The sequence below is a fragment of the Mercenaria mercenaria genome, chromosome 2 (genome assembly GCF_021730395.1).
Source record: "Mercenaria mercenaria strain notata chromosome 2, MADL_Memer_1, whole genome shotgun sequence".
Lineage (NCBI taxonomy): Eukaryota > Metazoa > Mollusca > Bivalvia > Venerida > Veneridae > Mercenaria > Mercenaria mercenaria.
Window position 1 is genome coordinate 107,087,965 of NC_069362.1, and position 18,298 is coordinate 107,106,262.

Sequence of the window (18,298 nt, forward strand, 5' to 3'; positions counted from 1 at the left end):
ATTTGAAAACAAGTTACTACATATAGTTTAGGTAAAAATAAAGTAACATGTTTATCTGTATTAACGTACTACAAATGTATGTGCCATTGGTTTAAAATAAGACGTAATGCATGTATTGCTAAACACTGTATAAATATTTGCTGCTATTACAAAAAGTTTAGCCAATGATTTATTATACGCCCGAAGGGACGTATTATGTTATGACGCTGGTGTCCGTCTGTCCGTCCGTTAGCAATTTCGTGTCCGCTCTGTAACTCTTGAACCCCTTGAAGGATTTCAAGGAAATTTTACACAAATGTTCACCACACTGAGACGACGTGCAGAGCGCATGTTTTGGATGTCTCGCTTCAAGGTCAAGGTCACACTTAGGAGTCAAAGGTCATATCTAGGGATGGGAACGAATATTCGAATATTCGAAAATCGGACGAATATTCGAATATGAAAATCAAATTCGAATATTCGTAAATTATTGTTTGTTTTTTTTTTCAAAATAAGTATCATTGATTTTGGGCAATATGAGCATGCTAATTCTACATAATAAAACCATGTCATGTTTGTTTATCGCGTATCAAAAGATGCCCAATTAACAAGAAAATAGCAATGCATAATTGGCAGGGGCCATCGTTACGGATTAACAGTTTGCAACAGGCGTCAATGTCTCAGATGCATGTCAAAAGATGTCCAATTAACAAGAAAATTGCAGTGCATAATTACCTGGGGTCATCGCTACGGATTAACAGTTTGTATCAGGCGTCAATGTGATATCTTTTTATCTTTTGTTCATTTTTATTGGCGCCTGTTTTATGTAACAAGTTGTAGAATTTTTTTTTCGAAAACAATACCAAACTTGTAGATAGTGTTGATCTTTTCACAATATTTTGTACGACGTTTTAGACCATCCGCAGAATCGGTTTCATCCGCAATCGGCCGTATTCGAATTAAATTTTGAAGTACTTTATATTAAAATCAAGAAATAACATACGATTGGTGCATAACTTCATGTTGAAGGAGGTTTAAGTCTGCCTTATTTGCTTTTAACACGACGATTTTTACACTACGATTGAAACTTTTCAAAATGGCGGCGGTAATACAACAGCGCGTCACGTGTTTAACTGGGACGACCTGCTATTTTTAGATAAAATTGCGACGGTCTAAATTATAATCGTTTTGATTTTTTGTATCATTTTGAAGCTAAAACACTGAATTAGTTAAATATGTTCATGATTATACTGACAAAATCGTGAAATAAAACCGCGGCTAGGATCGGCGGGTTTTGCTAGCCTAAGGTAGGATCGGGTTACCTGAATCAAACATTTTTTGGCCTTATTACGTACGATGATCCACGCTTTAAACAAATGAATACGTTGTGTATATGCCAATCACTTAATAAGTATGTAAAGCTTCCATTAAAATAAACTGAATATTCAAATATATTCGAATATGGCAAACCGAATATTCGAATATTGATTTCAGTATTCGTTCCCATCCCTAGCTCATATCAGTTTGTTTTGTGTCCGCTCTGTAACTCTTGAACCCCTTGAAGGATTTCAAAGAAACTTGACACAAATGTTCACCACACCAAGACGACATGCAGAGCGCATGTTCCGGATGACTTGCTTCAAGGTCAAGGTCACACTTACGGGTCAAAGGTCATATATGACTTCGCTTTGTGTATATTGCTATGCATTGGAGTGCTCTTGTTTTTATTTGGCAGATTTCTTTTTTGTTCACTTACAATAATTTTTTTTCAATTACTTCCCTTTTCTGTTACTATAAATAGCTTATTTTAAAACTTTTTTATTATTGGCCGTAGGGAAAAACCGAGACCACTTTTCTGTGGTACAACGTGGATGGTACCTCTAATTTTTAGGTGTATTTTTACATACCTGTACCTGGTAAGGATTTTTTTTTTGTGGACTTTGAATATTTTTTTGTGGACTTAGATTTGTTTTTTGAAGTTTTCCTTTTGTTGTTCCACTCCTTTGGGCTACAACAGTTAAGTTCTTTAAATTTTGCTCCCATCCTATGATGTAATCGGGTGTATATTGCCCCGCTTGGCGGAGCTCTTGTATTTAATTGGCACTAAATCTCAGCATACCAGTACATGTATATAAACTGGATGTTAAGATGTTTTAGATTTAGACCACCATTTCAGGCGAAACATTTTGCCACAAACCCCTAGTTGCGAGGCTGAGTCAAAAGCGAGATTCTGTTGTGCATGCAAGTTTCTACGGCAATTACCGAATGCTCGTTTTCTACAAACATACCTACATTTCACTTTGCCCATTGAACCTCGGTATACTCAATTTGGGCATGTCGGAATCTGTTTGCACAAAGGATCACCCGCCTGACTGCTATTCAAGTGTCAATGAGATGCAATAAAATAGAACAGTGGGAGAATAGAAATGATAGTCATCCCTTATCTCGAGTAAGAAAAACGTGACTGCTTACGTGATATCGAAGACTTTATTAATGGTTGCAATAACATCTATCAATCTATATTCAGATCAGAATACAGAAATACTATTTAGCAATTCGCGCAGTTTAAATTTGCAAAAGCTATACAAAAGAGAATTAAATGCGGATTCTTTTATACTGAAACTGTCTGAACTACTTTATCTTTATTCGTTGAATGATGTCGAATCAGCGGACGGTATCGATAATTCATTGTTCTCTTTTATGACATGTGCTAATACAGCATGGAATGAGCATTTTATAAAGTATACCAACAACATTTTTATATGCCCGAAGGGACGTATTATGTTATGACGCTGGTGTCCGTCTGTCCGTTAGCAATTTCGTGTCCGCTCTGTTACTCTTGAACCCCTTGAAGGATTTCAAGGAAACTTGACACAAATGTTCACCACACCCAGACGACGTGCAGAGCGCATGTTCCGGATGTCTCGCTTCAAGGTCAAGGTCACACTTAGGAGTCAAAGGTCATATCAGTTTGTTTCGTGTCCGCTCTGTAACTCTTGAACTCCTTGAAGGATTTCAAAGAAACTTGACACAAATGTTCACCACACCAAGACGACGTGCAGAGCGCATGTTCCGGATGTCTCGCTTCAAGGTCAAGGTCACACTTAGGAGTCAAAGGTCATATCAGTTTGTTTCGTGTCCGCTCTGTAACTCTTGAACTCCTTGAAGGATTTCAAAGAAACTTGACACAAATGTTCACCACACCCAGACGACGTGCAGAGCGCATGTTCCGGATGTCTCGCTTCAAGGTCAAGGTCACACTTAGGGGTCAAAAGTCATATCAGTTTGTTTCATGTCCGCTCTGTAACTCTTGAACTGCTGGAAGGATTTCAAAGAAACTTGGCAGAAATGTTCACCACATTGCAACGATGTGCAGAGCGCATGTTCCGGATGACTCACTTCAAGGTCAAGGTCACACTTACGGGTCAAAGGTCATATATGACTTTGCTTTGTGTATATTGCTCTGCATTGCAGTGCTCTTGTTTTTATTTGGCAGATCTCTTTTTTTGTACTTACAATAATTTTTTTTTGAATTACTTCCCTTTTATGTTACTATAAATAGCTTATTTTGAAACTTTTTTATTATTGGCCGTAGGGAAAAACCGAGACCACTTTTCTGTGGTACAACATGGATGGTACCTCCAATTTTAAGGTGTATTTTTACATACCTTTACCTGATAAGGATTTTTTTGTAGACTTTGAATTTTTTTTTGTGGACTTAGATTTGTTTTTTAAAGTTTTCCTTTTATTGTTCCAGTCCTTTGGGGCTTCAACAGTCAAGTTCTTAAAATTTTGCTCCCATCCTATGATGTAAGCCTTCGGGCGTATATTGCCCCGCTTGGCGGCGCTCTTGTTAAAGCTAGGGGCGGTAGTTTTTTGAGAATATATGCCAGGACGAACGAACCAAATTTTATGAAAATTTAAATTTGTTTAGAAAAGAACCGTCAAATGTGATTGGTAAAATCATGGTACATTCTTGGACTGCACATAAGAAGAAAGTCAGAAAAACAATTTTGAAAAAATCTAAAAATGCAAAAATGTACTTGAAAATGCTTAAAGAATCACGTCAAATTATGAAACCCAAAACATAACTTTAGGCACATTTTCTGAATATCTTAAGGCAATAAACAACCCAGATGATACTTTTTCCAACCAGATGAAGAAGTGCTGTATTTCAACGACACTTTCCCTAATTCAGACTTAGACATTATGTTGCAAATTTACTACTAGTGAAATTAAAAACGGAATTTCTAATCTGAAAACAGGTAGATCGGAAGGATCGGATGTAGGTTATTTTCCAGACGTATGGAGTGAGGGTTTTATTATGCCACTCATAAAAAGGGTAAATTGTCAGACGTCAATAATTTTAGGGGGATAACTCTCCTAAAAGAAAACTTTTTAGTAGGCTGTTAAATTCTAGATTATCTAACTAGGCAAAGTGGGCTTCCGGGGCCGAATAGTTAAGGTCGCTGACTTCAAATCACTTGCCTCTCAACGATGTGGGTTCGAGCCTCACGCGGGGTGTTGAATTCTTCATTTGAGGAAGCCATTCAGCTGGCTTACGGAAGGTCGGTGGTTCTACCCAGGTGCCCGCTCGTGATAAAATAATGCACGGAGGGGCACCTGGGGTCTTCCTCCACCATCAGAGCTGGAAAATCGCTATATGACCTATGATTGTGTCGGTGCGACGTTGAACCCAACAAAATAAATAAATATCTAACTGGGCAGAGCATATTATGTTTACATTGAATCAAAGTGGAAACAAATGACCACATTCTTGCATTACATGGACTTGTAAATCATATGATAATAACTCTAAATTGTTCTGTTCTTTAGTGGATAATTCTAAAGCATTTGATTACTTAGTAAGAGAAAATATATGGTAAAAATTGATACACGTGGGTATTGGAGGTAAAATATTTTATATTATTAAAAGCATGTATACCAATGTTAAATCAAAAATTAAGTGTGACAATGTATTAAGTGAAATTTTGAATGTTATTTAGGGATTCATCAAGGGGAGAGCTTATCTTATTAACTCTGTAGATGCCAAATTTTGTGCTTGAACTTTATAAAACTTTGTCAGTATGTTTGTCGAAATGAAATGTAGGTCAGGTTTAAATCTGGGTTGCCTGAGGTCAAAAAATAGATACAGAAATATTTTATTAGCTCAGCTGAACTTTGTTCAGGGTGAGCTATTAGTATAGGTGGATACTCTGGCGTCCATCGTCCTTAGGCAATATGTTTTACTTCAATAGCTTCTCTGAAACTACTGGTCAGAATTACACCAAGCTTGGTCAGTAGCACCCTGGCATAGACCTCTATCAAGTTTGTTCAAATGGTTCACCTTGACTTCTTTAAAGGACCACCAGAGCTAAAAATATAAAAACTTTAAAAAAATCTTCTTCTCATGAACCGCTTGATAAATCTTTATCGAACTCGGTCTGTAGCATCATTACAAGGTCCTTTCCCAAATTTATTGAAATGGGGGCACATGACCCCTTTTAGGGGCAGTTAGAGCCAACATTAGAAATACCTTTAAACGACTTCTTCATAAACCGCTATAAGGATTTTCATCAAACTTAGTCTCTACTGTCAATATAAGTTCTTTTCCAAATTTGTTCAATGGGGGCACTTGGACCCTTTTAGGGGTCGCTAGAGCTAAAGTTAGAAATAACTTGGCCTGTAGCATCAATGTAAGGCTTTTTCTCAAGTTTGTTCAAATTGAGGCACTTTGCTTCTTTTAGGGGCCACTGGAGCCAAAAGTAGAAATACCTTTAAACGAGTTCTCTTCATGAATGGCTTGAATGATTTTCATCAAACTTGGTTGGTAGCATCATTATAAGGTCTTTTCCGGAATTTGTTCAAATGGAGGCACTTAACCCTTTTATCTTATCACAAAAAAGCAATTTACCGTCGGGAACCTTTAAAATTCGTACTTACATCAAAGGTGTTAGAATGTCACAATATACGCCCGTCGCAGGACATTACTTTTGCAACTAATACATCTTCTGTATAGCTGGCTGATGTCAATTTGTTTTGTTTTTGTTTTTGTTTTGAGTATAACGCCGTTTTTCAACAGTATTTCAGTTATGTACGGCGGGTAGTTAACCTTACCAGCTAGTACTTCAGGATTCTACAGCAGTAATAACCTATTCTCCGTAACTGCTAACGTCTCCACATGAATCACTGGTGGAGGACGAATGTTTTCTGATACAATGTATTTATTAAATTGTCACGGAGAGCACAAGCTGCACACAGGGATCGAACTCGCGGCCCCACGATCCGTAGACCTGCGCTCTCCTTATCAAGCTAAGCGGGCAAGCTTGGCTGAGGTCAAAACAAAATGCCCCAATGATAGAACACAATGACAAGGTTGGCAAATTGTATAGTTTGTGGGCCAGCACCAATAATTGTTTCAATTTTAACTCATTCAATGGCCGTAATTGAACTGGCTTGTTATCTGAGTTGACCTAGATTGTATAGTAATACAATTCTGTATAAGTATGGTTGAGATTTAAAAATTATTCTTGTTTCCGAGCAGATTATGGGGCTGCCCGATCGAGAATTATGACAGGTAGAATTCCAATCGAGGTTCAGTAACAATTCCAACAATTTCGCTAAAGTAGGTGGTGTAAATGGAATAGAGAATGTTTGTTTGTTTCAGTGAAAGATCGAACTACTTTTCACCGAGAGAAAATCGGATGCAATATTTTCACGTTTGAACCATTGCAGCCACTCGTGAAAAAAGTAAAATATGGTGTTTTCGAGTGAAGGTAGTATGATCTTACAAGTAAAACTAACAAATTTTCTTTATTTTTCATGTATTTTCAGTGGTTCTAACTTTAACTGTGCGACGCTGCGTGCTTTACGCCATGACGTCACAATGTGCGTGCAATTATTATTCTCATGGACCATTTAGAGATGAAAAAAGATGTATGCCTTCTAGGTTATAACACACTAAATAGTTGTTGTTCTTTATTCTATATAAAATTGACCTATTTCCAATGACCGCAGCGCACATCAGGACCCATTTTAAATTTCTGTAACTTACATTTTCTTGAAGAATATTGTCAGTGCTAACTAAAAATCAAAAGAAAAGAGGGGGTCATGTTTGATGCAAGAAAAATAATTTCAGTCAAACACACAAACTGCAAAATCAGCTAGAAAATGAGACCCCAAATTATACTGGTGGTGTATGATCTAAGTTTCTATGAAAAATTTTGTCATGTTGTTATTTCATTATGAAAATGCTACCTACATGTCAAGCATAGATCTGTCATGTGATTTTAGCAAAAAAATTGCAAAGAAAATAAGGAAAACGGCTCTACAGAGCAAAAAAACTGAGGACTATTTGTGTCCGCCATTATGCGACTACCATTTTTTTTCGCGCCATTTTTCTATTTAGTGTCTGTATGCCTTCTATACGTAAGTGTATATCGAGGGCTTAGCGCAAAACTACTGTATCTTGTTCTTTATTTATATACAGTTACAATATTTTTGCACCAAGCTCACGATATAGGTCGCGTCGTTCGTTTCTATTATAACATATACTTAAATTACAATATCACTATTTTTTACTAGCCCGCCCACTTAGCACAATAGGGAAAGCATAAATCTACGGATCGCTGGGTCGGGAGTTCCATCCCTGAGGTGTTGGGGGGGGGGGGGTGTATGTTCTCCGTGATGATTTGATAAAAGACATTGTGTCTGAAATCATTCGTCCTCCACCTCAGAATAATGTGGGGAACAGGTTAGTACTGATACAGAATCCAGGAACACTGGTTAGGTTAACTGACTGCCGTTACATAACTGAAATTCTGTTAACAAACGGCGTTAAACCCAAAACAAACAAACAAACACATTTTCTACTAGATCTAAATTATGGACACTTTTAGCTTAGTAATTGATATATTAATATCATGTTGGAATTAAAATCAAACTCTCCCGTTTATACCCATATAAACGCATAAACAATAGCATTTGATTCTTATATTTATATTTTAAAGCAGATTGCTAAAAAATAAACGGTTTGCTTTCCACGACTATCAGAAAATCAAAATTAATGTCAGGATATCGATCTTTTAAATGTCTAAAGAGAACAGTTAAAAAGATCCTGTAATTCGACTTCCGATGAAAATACTGTTCCTGATATCTTATTTGAAATATTATTAAATCCAGTGAAAATTCGCATCGTCGGGCCGATTCAGTGTTGATCTAATTAATGTTCTTTTTTTAAATTTTGGTGTACATAATTGAAAGAATATTCCAAACGACGCCATTTTGTTCATGTTCTTTTAGTTAATGACGTCATATTGTGCTTGCAATCTTGCGGAAAATGCCGTCCTTGATATTATTAAACCAATTTTATTTATACGAAAATAAACGTTTTTTTTTCTTTTCATATGAATTATATAGTGCATGTAAATATTAAAGTGAAATAGAAATCTAGAAATTCGAAATATTTTTTCATCGTACATAAAACGGCGTCATGACATTGTGACGTCATGGCGTAAAGCACGCGGTGTCGCACAGTTAAGTTAAAACCACATGAAAAATAAAGGAAGTTTTTAATCCCCTGCCGTGGCGGAGGGATTATAGGAATGGTCTGCGTCCGTCCGTCCGTCCTTCCGTCCGTCTGTCCGTCTTTCCGTCCGTCCTTCCGTCCGTAACAAAATCGTGTCCAGTCCAGATCTCCTAAACCCCTTGAAGGATTTTCATGAAACTTGGGTCAAATGATCACCTCATCAAGACGATGTGCAGAACCCATGAGTCAGCCATGCCGGCTCAAGGTCAAGGTCACAACTCAAGGTCAAAGGTTTGAGCCTTCCATTTTGTGTCCGCTCTATATCTCTTAAACCCCTTGAAGGAATTTTATAAAACTTGGGTCAAATGATCACCTCATCAAGACGATGTGCAGAACCCATGAGTCAGTCATGCCGGCTCAAGGTCAAGGTCACAACTTAGGGTCAAAGGTTTGAACCTTCCATTTTGTGTCCGCTCTATATCTCCTAAACCCCTTGAAGGATTTTCATCAAACTTGGGTTAAACGATCACCTCATCAAGGCGATGTGCAGAACTTATGAGTCAGCCATGTCGACTCAAGGTCAAGGTCACAACTGAAGGTCAAAGGTTTGAGCCTTCCATTTCGGGTCCGCTCTATATCTCCTAAACCCCTTGAAGGAATTTTATAAAACTTGGGTCAAATGATTACCTCATCAGAACGATGTGCAGAAATTATGAGTCAACCATGCCAGCTCAAGGTCAAGGTCACAACTAAGGGTCGAAGGTTTGAGCCTTCCATTTGGTGTCCACTCTGTATCTTCTTAACCCCTTGAAGGATTTTCATCAAACTTGGGTCAAATGATCACCTCATCAAGAACTCATGAGTCAGCCATGTCAACTCAAGGTCAAGTTCACAACTGAAGGTCAAAGGTTTCAGCTCTGTATCTCCTAAACCCCTTGAAGGATTTTCATGAAACTTTGGTCAAATGATCACTTCATCAAGACGTTATGCAGAATTCATGAGTCAGCCATGTCAGTTCAAGGTCAAGGTCACAGCTAAAATCAAAGGTTTTACCTACACTATCCATAGCAGTGGCGGGGGATTTAGCTGTCTTTCAGACTGCCTTGTTAATTTTACTTGTAAGATCGTACTATCTTCGCCCGAGAACCCCATATTTTACATTTTCACGAATGTCTGGTTCAAACGTGAAAGTATTGCATTAAATGTTCACTCTGTGAAAACTATTTCGATCTTTCACTGAAAGATCTAGAAACAAACATTCTCTATTCCATTCACACCACCCAAATTAACGAAACTGTTGGAACTATTACTGAACCTCGATTGGAATTCTACCTGTCGGGATTCAGACTTCTCAGTCGGACAGGCCCGTAATCTGCTCGAAAACAAGAATATTTTTAAATCTCAACCATACTTATACAGAAGATGTATTACTATACAATCTTGGTCAACTTCGATTACAAGCCAGTTATGGTAAATATCTCAAACATTGTGGCCATTGAATGAGTTAAAATTGATACAATTATTGGTGTTGGCCCACAAACTATACAATTTGCCAAACATGTCATTGTGTTCTATCATTGGATAATTTTTCTATGACCTCAGCCAAGCCCGCCTGCTTAGCTTGGTAAGGAGAGCGCTGTTCTACAGATCGTGGAGCCATGAGTTCGATCCCCATGCGAGGTTTGTGTTCTCCGTGACGATTTGATAAAAGACACTGTATCTCAAATAATTCGTCCTCCACCTCTTATTCATGTGGAGACGTTAACAGTTACTTACGGGAACAGGCTGGTGCTGCCATAGCATCCTGGAGTACTGATAAGGTTAACTGACCGCCGTTACATCACTGAAATACTGTTGAAAAACGGCGTCATACTCGAAACAAACAAAACAAATTGATCTCAGTCAGCCATACAGAAGATGTATTAGTTGCAGAAGTAATGTCCTGCGACTGTCGTATATTGTGACATTCTAACACTTTTGATGAAAGTTTGAATTTTAAAGGTTCCCGACGGAGAATTGTTTTTGTAAAAAGAAAAAAAAAGCATTTAGACGCAATTGAGATCAATTATGTCTAGGTCACCACTACTTTCACCGGGTCAGGATACCACCCCCCCCCCCCCCCCCCCCCATACCCCTGCCAACTGTTAGCCAGTATTCTTTAGCATTATAAACCGTACTGGGGGTAGGTATTGATTAAAAAAATTAATGATGAGCATCTGTGAAACTGACACTGAGGGGTAGGTGGGGGGGAGGGTCCTGTGAGACAGATTTTTTGCCGCTTTATCCGTCTTTCCATCCGTCCGTCACACTTTTGTCCAGAGTATAACATGAAAAGTATTAATGGCATTCATTGAAACTTCACATAATCATTGAGGCCATTGAGACAAAGTGCAGTGTCAAAGAATCATAACTCTACCTTACCTAGTTTTTGAATTATCTCCCTTTTTTATATAAAATAAGGCTTGTCCGGAGCATTACTTGAAAGGTATTAATGACATTTCATTGAAACTTCACAAAATGATAGAGGCAATTGACGGGAAGTGCAGTGTCAAAGAACCATAACTCTACCTTACCTAGTTTTGCTCAGGTGAGTTTTTGTGATCGCTCGGCGTCCGTCGTCTGTCTGTCGTCTGTCTGTCTGTCTGTCAACATTTAGCTTGTGTATGCGATAGAGGCTGCATTTTTCAACTGATCTACATGAAATTTGGTCAGAATGATAAACTTGATAAAATCTAGGAAAAGTTTGAAAATGGGTCATCTGGGTCAACAACTAGGTCACTAGGTCAAATCAAAGAAAAATTTTGTGTATGCGATAGAGGCTGTATTTTTCAACTGATCTTCATGAAATTTTGTCAGAATGATAAACTTGATAAAATCTAGGAAAAGTTTGAAAATGGGTTATCTGGGGTCAAAAACTAGGTCACTAGGTCAAATCAAAGAGAAACCTTGTGTATGCGATAGAGGCTGTATTTTTCAACTGATTTTCATGAAATTTGGTCAGAATAATTACCTTGATAAAATCTAGGCCATGTTCGAAAATGGGTCATCTGAGGTCAAATACTAGGTCAATTCAAAGAAAAACCTTGTGTATGCGATAGAGGCTGCATTTTACAATTGATCTTCATGAAATTTGGTCAGAATGGTTGCCTTGATGAAATCTAGGTCTAGTTTGAATATGGGTCATCTGAGTTTAAAAACTAGGTCACTAGTTCAAATTATAGAAAAATCTTGTGTATGCGATAGAGACTGTAGTTTTCAATTGATTTTCATGAAATTTGATCAGAATGATTGCCTTGATGAAATCTAGGTCGACTTTGAATATGGGTCATCTTGGGTCAAAAAGTAGGTCACTAGGTTAAAACAAAGGAAAACCTTGGGTATGCGATAGAAGCTGTATTTTTCAATTGATCTTCATGGAATTTGGTGGGATTGATTACCTTGATAAAACCTGGGTCCAGTTCGAATGTGGGCCATATGGGTTCAAAAAATAGGTCACTAGGTCAAATCAAAGAAAACCCTTGTGTATATGATAGAGGCTGTATTTTTCAATTGATCTTTATAAAATCATGTCAGGATGATTGTCTTTATGAAATCTAGGTTGAGTTTGAATATGGGTCATCTGAGGTTAAAACTAGGTCACTAGGTCAAATCAAAGAAAAACCTTGTGTATGCGATAGAGACTATTTTTCAATTGGTCTTCACGAAATTTGGTCAGAATGATTGCCTTGATGAAATCTAAATCGAGTTTGAATATGGGTCATCTGGGTCAAAAAGTAGGTCACTAGGTCAAATAAAATAACACCTTGTGTATGCGATATAGATTGTATCTTTCAATTGATCTTCATGAAATTTGGTCAGAATGATTGCCTTGATAAAATCTAGGTCAAGTACGAATATGGGTCATCTGGGGTCAAAAACTAGGTCATTAGGTCATATCTAAGAAAATACTTGTTTAAACTCAAGATACCACATTTTTGGTCCATTCTTAATGAAAGTTGGCCAGAATATTTGTTTCCATGAAATCACTAGGTCAAACATGTTTACACTGTTATGGTGTGTTTCTCAGGTGAGCGACCTAGGGCCATCTTGGCCCTCTTGTTGAATTTTTTCCCTATGTTCACTCTTCTTCTTTTTATTATCTCTATTTTTTTTGCTTGTTTCTAATACGTTATTCCCCATACTGGGACAAGCACATGCATCGGGGAGCATCATTCGGTTTTACCGATTCCTTGTTTTATAAGTACTGGCTCACAGACATCAAACTTAACAGATGCATGTAGAAAAATAAACCGGTAATTGTTTCACCGGGTTTTTACTCTTCATCATTGTCAATGCGCTGCTCAACTGCTCAAAGAGTCGTCACATTACAAGAATTTAATCAGGGGATCAATTGCTTGTAAAGGTAATGTATTAAATTAGCAGAAGTTGACCAAAAGTTTCATTAAATTAGCATTAGCACTGCTCATTCACTTGTTTGAAGGTATTGCATATAATTAGCAATAAGTGTTTTATTACATGTCATCAGGAATAAATCATATATTTCCGTTCAATTTCTAACTTTAGACCAGTTAATAGTATACAAGTGATTGGCAAAATAATACAAACAGAAGCGAACATCAAAGTCCAAATCAATAATTTTATTTTGTCGTATAACATTACACATATATTTAACAGGGCACATGTAAAATACATGAACTTGTTAAAGTAATGAAATACAGTAAACTATATCCAGAATATGTTTTTCGGTTTTATAAAACAAATGTTTTAATCAGATGCAAACACATTTTGTCAAATGTTAATCTAATTATCAGTTATATATGATTTTCAAATTTCAAAAATGTTATTAATAAGAAATTTATATCTTATATGTAAAACTATGTGTTTACAAGTGTCATTCTCAGTAGCTTACTTTGATGAGCAATGTAAGCCGTAACATGTGTTGAATCATGTAAACAATGCCGAGCTGTAATGCTTTCAAATTTTCTGACACGATAAACACGTTGCTGCGAACATATAATAATCTAGGCAACAAATGCAAAAAGCATTACCAGAAGAGGTAAAACATCGGACGTTTTATCCATTGCTGGCATGTACACGTTCATAATACAAGCAAATTAATTTAAAAACAATTTACATTTGATTAAGCAAACATAGAACATTTATAAAGATATACTTAAATTAATGATGTAATAGAATTGTCCTCAGTTCCTACTTTTTGTCTTCATTAAGCCAAAGATAAATCTTGTAAAACAGGTATATATATAGTTAGCATTCTAAGAAAATCTACCTTCCTTAAGAAGAAGCATAATTATATGAAATATTTCTATTTGGTGATATAAAATCGCGAAACTTCAAAGATATAACATGCTAAAAATGTTTGAGATTGATAGAAATATCACGTTTTCATTTAAGATGTAACATAAACAATGCTGGTCTCATGTTACTTCATACACGCATTTATTCATTGTCAAAAATCAACGAACACGTGTTTCTTCCTTCCATTACAATACTTTTAAAGAGATTTGCTTTACTTTTTTCAAAATGTATATAAATTTGTATATGCATGTATTTTTATAATTTCTATGAACACGTTTTGGGAAGTGAGCTTTAGCATTGTTTACGAAATAAAAAAGAAACCTAGTAACCAGATTAGAATGACAACAGAATAGAAAATACGCTGATATAGTACATGCATAGCCAGCATCAAATTATCTTTCCTATTGTTCAAATCTGCATTAATATTTTACAAACGTGAACGAGCATACGTCTAATAAACATGTAATTCATAAATAAGATATTATTGGTACAACGTTCACAAAATTGTGTTTTCAGTTACGAATTTTTCAAACACAAAATATGTAGACAGAATCATTAAAAAAATATCAGATAGTAATATTTGTAAAAGTACTTGCTCACAAATTCAAGTACAATATATTTTAAGCGAAATCATAACAAAGTTGTAATATTACATAATTAAACATGTTATAAAACATGATTGTGATATGGTGTTACGATTTAAAGTAAGATCTAACAACATAGAGATTTTCGGGACAACTAATCAAGGGAACGTTTAATGGAATCCAACGCGAGTCAAAGATTTCTTAAAATGAACGAAAAACAATCGACAAATACATATATATACATACATGTCTATACAATGAATATTCACCGTGTATATGTTCATCTTAACTTTACAAATAAAACACAAATTTTAGATGGAGTCTTTTGGACAAAAAAGGAGACGTAGTCATGAATTAAATGTGAGTCAAATATTCTGGGTATTAGAAACGATGACAAAACTACGTAACTATGAAAAAACGATAAATCGCCATGAAACAAAATTCTCAAGGATAACAAAAGTAGTCCGCATATTTGTAGTTGTGCAAATTTCAGAGAAAGCACTCGGAAACCGTCAGACGCCCTGGGCATAAAGCAACGATGACAAAAATATACAATATATACACCCGGACGTATTAACTTATCATGGATTTATAAAAAAACACAATATAAGTAATATTCCAAAACTCATCAAATACAAATGTAAAATGAATTGTGTTAATCAAATGTGAAACGCTACTCCCCCTCCCCCTTCCGACCACCAAACACACAACTTTAAACTGTTTAAATACAAATATTAAAATATCTAATAAAAATCATCATCTCTAAGTATCTATCAACATGATACTAGTAATTGTTACGAAAATAAACCATTAAAATAAAAAAAAATAAAACACTAATGAGTTGGAAAAAAGAAGGCAACGACCAAAGAACAGAAAAGTACAAGGTAACTTGGACGATTGACATTGCATGTATTTTGCAACTTATTTCAGGAATCCATGTTTAAGAACGCTCTAGTACAGTATGAAGAAATTCAGATTTGATCTGAGTGTACAGGAGAGTTAAATCTTCCCCGAAATGAAAATATGTTGAGCATTATATATAAAGTTTCAACTTATGCAAAATTCCTTAAAGAAAATCAGTTGTTTAAAAGTAATAATTAACAATTTACAAAACACAGATACTTTAACATCATACAAAAATTAATACAATCAAATATGCATTACTGCAACTGTGCATACTTCAGAACGTGATGAGCTCAGTATGGCGGCCTCTGGAGACTTAAGTAAGATTCGAATGCCATGCCTCCCCCTCCCATAAAGGAAGTAGTAATGTAGAGCTCGTCAAGTATAAAAATGCAAAATGAAATATCTAATGACAATTATATCATTAGGCCAAGTCTCATTTTTCCTAAATTTTACAAACATGAACTATAAAAGATCCTTTAAAACATATATAGCGACAAATGCAGGAGTCATTGACTTGTTTTAAAATGAAAATGTGAATCGAATTTCCCCGAAATTAAAAACGATGACAAGAATTATATACAACATTTTAAACTCAAAGAATAAACTCGTCATGATATATCAAAAAGTATTTCTTCAATGGTAAATGTAGTCAGCATTATTGCAGCAGTGCTATGAAAGATCCGTGAGTCGTGAACATGATGTTCTACCTTTTATAAAATCGATGGATGACAAAAAATATACACACTTAAGAATCTTTTATGTTTTTTACAAACCATATATATAAAAATAATATTCCAAACTAGTGAAATACAAAAATGTGAAATAAAATAGTTAGTGACAATTATGGTTATCAAATCTGCCACATTACTGCATCCACCCCACTTCCCAACACATATACTAAAATTAATCACAGTAATAATACAATTAAACGCAATAAAATCTAAATATGTCATAGATATCACCTCTAAGGTTAACATATATAGCCTGAATTTTCTAAACAGGAGAATTGTTTTAAAACTCAGTCATAATAACAGACAACAATATAAGGTCACGAACAATTTTGGATTGCGATTGAAGTGAGTGAAAGCCTAGAGGTTTGCTTTGGTAACAGTTCTGGATGTCGCGAATATGGTTCAAACGCAAGTCAAATGTTTCCGGAAATGAAAATGTCATGAGAACTATAAACAAAGTTCCAATATCTATCGTGAATTCCTCAAACACACTACACTGTAAAAGTAATATTTTACCAGTTACAAATATTTAAAAATCATATGCATATGAAAAACGAAAAAACATAATCAGCATTCATTAGTTGTGCATACTTCAGAACGCAAATAGTCGATTATGGCGACCTATGGAGACTTTCATGCGCTCAAATGCGTGTTAATTATCGTCCCCCCTCCCGTAATGGAAGTAATAATGTAAACTTGTCAAGTATAAAAATGCAAAATGAAATATCCAGTGACAATAATATCATTATGTTCCCACTCAAGTCTCATTTTTCCTGAATTTTACAAACATGAAATATAAAAGATCCGTTGGAAGCATACATAGCTACAAATGTATAAGAGTCATTGGTGTGATTTAAATGAAAATGTAAGTCAAATTTCCCCGAAATTAAAAACGATGACAAGAATAAAAACAACATTTTAAACTCATAGAATAATCTTGTCATGATTTGTCAAAACGTAAATCTTCAAGGGAGAATGTAGTCAGCATTATTGCAGCAGTGCTATGTAAGATCTGTGAGTCGTAACATGATGTTCCCCCTTTTATAAAAATTCGATCGATGACAAAAATATACACACACAAGAATCAATACTATGGTTTTATAAAACTATATATATGAAAGTAATATTTCAAAACTAGTCAAAATGAAATATTCAATGACAATTATGGTTATCAAACGTGCAACATTACTGCACCCCAGCCCACTTCCCCACACATATACTATAATTGTTCACAGTAATGATACGATAATACAAAATTAACAAAACACAAATGTATCTAAAATGTCATTAGTATCGTCTCTAAGTTTAAAATATTTCCTGGAATTCCCAAACAGGGTAATTGTTTTAAAACTCAGTCATAATTTCAGGCAACAATATAAGGTAACGAACAATTTTAGATCGCAATGTCTAGTAGCTTGCTTCGATAACAGTTCTGGATGTCGCGAACATGGTTCAAAGGCAAGTCAAATGCTTCCCGTAATAAAATGAAGGAAAACGTCATGAGAACTATACACAAAGTTTCAATATTTATCGTGCATTCCTCAAACACAATACATTGAAAAACTAATACTTCACTATTTACAAAAACATGTACTTGAAAACCATATATATACGAAAAATATAATCAACATGCATCACTGCAGTTGTGCATACTTCAGAACGCTTTGAGCGCAGTATAGAAACCCGCACTCCCGCGCGTAATGAAAGAAATTTAAACTTGTCAAGTACAAATCAACACAAAGAAATATTCGATTATGGAACAATGAAATCTTTTCGAAGCATCGAACGACAAACCTAAGAGTCTTAGGCAGGTAGATAGATATGATAGATAGATAAATAGAAAGCAGATCATTCCAATCAGAAATTCTCTGATAGAAGAATGGGATGAAATTTTAGGAAAAAACTATGTGAGTTCAGTATGGAGACCTTCAGACAAAAATCTATACAAACACGATATTTTCCGTTTTGTAAACACGATGACAAAAATATATACAAATATATACAACCAATATATCAATTTATCAATGATTTTTTAAACAAGGACCATGAAAGTAAAAACCGCAAACTCTTCAAATACAAACAATATATACTGACAAATATGGAAATAAAAACTCACGCCACTCTCCTCCCACTAATTGTAAATTTATTTAAAGTACCCATATACACGAATTTATACAATTATGTCATTATGTTCTCTTACATGATTAAATATTCTCCTAAACATGATTAAATCGATCAAAACTCATTTTGATCTA

At 35.4% G+C, this 18,298-nt stretch overlaps 1 protein-coding gene across 4 annotated transcripts in view; it reads left to right on the forward strand.

Moving 5' to 3' along the window:
- The window catches only part of LOC123564830 (probable RNA-binding protein 19), a 120,418-nt gene that overhangs the window by 79,893 nt on the left and 22,227 nt on the right, over positions 1-18,298 (forward strand). The gene's annotated exons all lie outside the window — the stretch shown is intronic.